The 5,887-nt window shown below is 45.5% G+C and overlaps 1 pseudogene; it reads right to left on the bottom strand.

Annotated features, from left to right (window-relative positions):
• The window catches only part of LOC112069821 (gamma-aminobutyric acid receptor subunit alpha-6-like), a 15,934-nt pseudogene that overhangs the window by 2,152 nt on the left and 7,895 nt on the right, over window positions 1-5,887 (bottom strand).

Below are 5,887 nucleotides of genomic sequence, written 5' to 3'. Positions count from 1 at the left end.
TCTGATGAATCCCCTTTCCGATTGTTTGGGGCATCCGTAAAAAAGCTTGTCCGGAGAAGACAAGGTGAGTGCTACCATCAGTCCTGTGTCATGCCAACAGTAAAGCATCCTGAGACCATTCATGTGTGGGGTTTCTTCTCAGCCAAGGGAGTGGGCTCACTCACAATTTTGCCTAAGAACACAGTCATGAATAAAGAATGGTACCAACACATCCTCCGAGAGCAACTTCTCCCAACCATCCAGGAACAGCTTGGTGATGAACAATGCCTTTTCCAGCATGATGGAGCACCTTGCAATAAGGCAAAAGTGCTAACTAAGTGGCTCGGGGAACAAAACATCAACATTTTGGGTCCATGGCCAGGAAACTCCCCAGAACTTAATCCCATTCCTCAGAGGCGGGTGGACAAACAAAAACTCACAAATTCTGACAAACTCCAAGCATTGATTATGCAAGAATGGGCTGCCATCAGTCAGGATGTGGCCCAGAAGTTAATTGACAGCATGCCAGGGTGGATTGCAGAGGTCTTGAAAAAGAAGGGTCAACACTGCAAATATTGACTCTTCGCATCAACTTCATGTAATTGTCAATAAAAGCCTTTGACACTTATGAGAAGCTTGTAATTATACTTCAGTATTCCATAGTAACATCTGACAAAAATATCTAAAGACACTGAAGCAGCAGACTTTGTGAAAATAAATATTTGTGTCATTCTCAAAACTTTTGGCCACAACTGTACACTCCTATAGTATGATGCTGCAGGTAATATGTATGTATACTCGTGGTCTCTCTCTCTCAACATTATTCAACACTACACAACAGTACATGCCATTGCCAATTGTTTGTATATTACGCAGCAGGTAGTCAGTGTGTCTAAGCTCCTACTTGTGTTTTGTTCATTGTCACACTCGGGGTTATTTAGAAACATCTAAACATGAGTCTACCACTACTAAGACGTGAGCCAGCTCTCGCAGGACGCCAATTTACCATGCACAGTGGCTTACTGGATTAGCATATAGCATATAACATATAACATATATAATATAGCATATAGCATATAGCATATATACATTTGCATATAACAAATAGAATATAGCATAAAGCATAAAGCATATAACATATAACATATATAATATAGCAAATAGCATATAACATATAGCAATTTTTATCACCATCTTATAAGCATGCCACCCCGCCTATAACAGTATTATAACATTGTACTAGCAACCTCCAATATAGCTACTGTCAACATTATAGAATATAGCATATCCCCATATCAACACAAAACCTCACCTAGAATTATAGCACCTATAGATTCGTAACATTCTGAACCCCCTATTATTGCACCTCACCTAGCATATAACATAACATAAAACATATCACAATCCTCTACCTCTAAATAAGCATATACACTCTACTATTCCATATATTAATAATAGCACTATAACCACAATCACTTATAACCGATTAGCATATTCCAGTATAAGCCACGGCGATAGAACATACCCTCACTCCACACTTCTCGCACCCTTGACATCACAGTAGTGTAACTCATACTAACTATTAATAACCTCCACCCTCATAGCCATTACCACTCAAGCACTGTATAACCATTTACTAGAATTACAAGCATCATAACATACAGTAACCATACTCATAACCTCGCCCACACCCACTATAGCCACGCCCATAAACAGTACCAACGCCCCTATCCTAGCATACTATATAGCATATACATTTACATTTAAGTCATTTAGCAGACGCTCTTATCCAGAGCGACTTACAAATTGGAAAGTTCTACAATATTCATCCTGGTCCCCTGGGGAATGAACCCACAACCCTGGCGTTGCAAGCGCCATGCTCTACCAACTGAGCCACACGGGACTAGAATATATCGCAAACCCCATATTAGCATCACTCAACACGTATCAACACTCCCACAGCAATATAGCACATAGGCGCTATAAGCACTATAGCACTATAAACACCTATAGCACCCTCCCTCCATTCGCGTACCTCCACCCCCTTATCCAACATATCATAACATCAGCATATGGCACTTACCTCTATCAGAAAATCCTAGCACATATCAACGAATCTTAAATAGCATGCCCCTTAACATCTTCTAACAATACCGCCACACCCCCACTTATAGCATAACATACAACACTACTAGAACCCTCCTCTAACTCACTAGTGCCACAACTCATGCAACTTCTACCTCCACTATAGACCATCGCCCCAATCCACTCCAATCTAACCTCCACCTCACTCAGTGCCCTATCAACCACATCTAGCTCATATAGAATATAGTCAAATACCTATACACACAATCATAGATTATAGCACATAGAACTATAGCATCTGTTAACACCCTATAAACATATAAAGCCCATCTCCTCTAAACCTTATAGACCACAACTAGAACCACCACCTTCCTACTCCAACCCTTCCTCACCCTCAAGCCCCACACCTGCTAACACATCTATTAAACAAACACTCCCACTACCTAGAATCCTCACCGTACTAACAAAACCACTATACGAAAACCCCGCCTCAACCGCCTCACTAACGCACTATATACACCAACTCCTATCACCCCCTAATAACATACTCGACCATTCCACTATTAGCATCAACATTTCTAAAACCTCCTAACCCCTTCTATTAACTCCCAAGCCTATACGAAATACTTCTCTCACCAATATCAACGAACTCTATAGCATAACATATAACATATAGAATATAGCACATAGAATATAGCATATAGCATATAACATATAGAATATAGCATATAGCTAGCTAGCTACCTCCACAAAGATATAAGAGCATGACAACTGTGTGCATCACTATGTAATGTGTGGTGTTCTGTAGTTGAATGGGGAGAGTCTTAGTGATGGTGTTCTGTAGTTGAACGAGAGAGCCATCCTTGGTGAATACTGCTTGTTAAAGTTACAGCTGCATACTGTAAACCCCCTAGCTACCAACCCAAACGATGTCTGTGTCTGTGAATGTGTGTGTGTCCATTCACCCATCCATCCATCCATCCATCCATCCATCCATCCATCCATCCATCCATCCATCCATCCTCCTTCCAGTAAATGACTTACAGATGAAGCACTCTTATCCTCCTCCTCCTCATCATAACTTGCTTCAGCCAGGATATCCAGTTTGTTCTGCCTGGCGTTCCTCTTCTTCAGTCTGTTGGCCTCAAGCGTGGCCAAGTAGTTGACGGCGGCGAACTCGATGAGCGCGGACGCCACAAATGCAAAACACACGGCGATGAACCAGTCCATGGCTGTAGCGTAGGACACCTTGGGCAGAGACTGACGCGCGCTGATGCTGAGGGTTGTCATGGTGAGGACTGTGGTGATGCCTGTTGGTTGTTAGGATAGGGGGAGATGGAGACCATAGAAACAGAATTAGAACGCTATTATCATATCTGTGTGGTTGAGGCAGGGTTCTAATTACACATTGTCATTCTGGGATGCCCTGATAAATTATAGTATGGGTTAAAGATTCAATGGTAGGTACCCCAAGACAGGGCTTGGGGCTTCCTCATAACACATTTTGGGCACCCCCCATACATCATCTCTAGAATGTAACTTGGGGTACCTTCATAACCATTAAATATATGATTCTTTCATCTATCCCATCATTTTCAGGGCATCCCAAATGTGTTATTGTAGTGTCCAGCTCCCCCGGACTACCTCCTGTTGTGTTATTGTAGTGTCCAGCTCCCCCGGACTACCTCCTGTTGTGTTATTATAGTGTCCAGCTCCCCTGGACTACCTCCTGTTGTGTTATTGTAGTGTCCAGCTCCCCCGGACTACCTCCTGTTGTGTTATTGTAGTGTCCAGCTCCCACTGGACTACCTCCTGTTGTGTTATTGGAGTGCCCAGCTTCCCCCGGACTACCTCCTGTTGTGGTTATTGTAGTGTCCAGCTCCCCTTGGACTACCTCCTGTTGTGTTATGTGGAGGTGTCCAGCTCCCCTGGACTACCTCCTGTTGTGTTATTGGAGTGTCCAGCTCCCCCGGACTACCTCCTGTTGTGTTATTGGAGTGTCCAGGTCCCACAGACTACCTCATGTAATTAAGGATTGTGTGATGAGACTAGGTTAAATGGGGTCAACAGGATACACTCTAATTCATTTTTTTAACGTAGCAAACGTTGACGTGATGTCACATTTTTTTTGGGGGGGGGGGTATTTTATTTTCTCCCCGGTCCCTAAATGTCTTCATTGTATTTTCTCCCCGGTCCCTAAATGTCTTTGCTCCAGGAAAGATGACAGAGAAAAGTTTACCGATGTCAACTAGATTGAAACATTCATTCTATCGATCTATGACATTATTCTGTTGCGCATTGGTTTATTTAGTCTTCTAGGTTGTCACGAACGCTTGAATGATGGTCGGACCAAGGCGCAGCGTATGTAGAGTTCCACATATTTATTAAAGAATAAAGTGAAACTTTAGCAAAGACAAAACAAATAAAGAATAAACGAAACGTGACTAACAATGCAGTGCTAACAGGCAACTAAACATAAACAATATCCCATAACCCACAGGTGGAAAAAATGCTCCTTAAGTATGATCCCCAATTAGAGACAACGATAGCCAGCTGCCTCTAATTGGGGATCATACAAATCACCAACATAGAAAATAAACCTAGAACCCCACATAGAAAATATAAACTAGAACAACCCCCCAGTCACGCCCTGACCTACTCTACCATAGAAAATAAAAGCTTTCTATGGTCAGGACGTGACATAGATGTAACGATTGTCGTCGGGAGAAGGAGAGGAGGACCAAAGTTCAGCGTGGTACGTATCCATAATACTTTTAAATAAGATGAAACACAAACAAAAACAACAAAACGACCAACGAACAGTTGTGACAGGTGCAACAAACACTAACCAGAAAATAACCACCCACAAACGCAAGTGGGAAAACAGGCTACCTAAGTCTGGCTCTCAATCAGAGACAACGATAGACAGCTGCCTCTGATTGAGAACCATACCAGACATGCAACATAGAATGCCCACCCACATCACACCCTGACCAAACAAAACATAGAAACATACAAAGCAATCTATGGTCAGGGCTTGACAGTACCCTCCCCCCCAAAGGTGCGGACTCTGGCCGCAAAACCTGAACCTATAGGGGAGGGTCTGGGTGGGCATCTGTCCGCGGTGGCGGCTCTGGCACGGGACGTGGATCCCACTCCACCATAGTCTTAGCCCACTTAGGTGGTGCCATTGGAGCGGCGACCCTTGCCGCCGACCCTGGACTGGGGACCCTATCAGCGGGCCCCGAATAGACGGAAGACTCCGGCAGCGCCGGACAGGCGGGAGATTCCGGCTGCGCCGGAGTGAAGGGCGACTCCGGCCGCCCTGGAGTGAAGGGCGACTCCTGACTGGCGGGCGGCTCTGGCAGCTCAGGACAGACGGGCGGCTCTGGCAGCTCAGGACAGACGGGTGGCTCTGGCAGCTCAGGACAGACGGGCGGCTCTGGCAGCTCAGGACAGACGGGAGGCTCTGGCAGCTCAGGACAGACGAGTGGCTCTGGCAGCTCCTGACTGGAGGGAAACTCCGGCTGCTCCGGACTAGAGGGCGTCGCAGGAGGCTTCCGGACTAGAGGGCGTCGTTGGAGGCTCCGGACTAGAGGGCGTCGCTGGAGGCTCCGGACTAGAGGGCGTCGCTGGAGGCTCCGGACTAGCTTCCTTCGTTGGAGGCCTCATGCCATGGATCCTCACCGGAGGCTTCATGCCATTGATCCTCACCGGAGGCTTCGTGCCATGGATCCTCACCGGAGGCTTTGTGCCATGGATCCTCACAGGAGGCTTCGTGCCATGGATCATCACTGGAGGCTTCGTGCCATGGATCATCACT

Source organism: Salvelinus sp. IW2-2015, unplaced genomic scaffold (assembly GCF_002910315.2).
Source record: "Salvelinus sp. IW2-2015 unplaced genomic scaffold, ASM291031v2 Un_scaffold1126, whole genome shotgun sequence".
Classification (NCBI taxonomy): domain Eukaryota; kingdom Metazoa; phylum Chordata; class Actinopteri; order Salmoniformes; family Salmonidae; genus Salvelinus; species Salvelinus sp. IW2-2015.
Note: the sequence above shows the minus strand (reverse complement) of the source record. Positions and strands in the feature narration are given on the sequence as shown.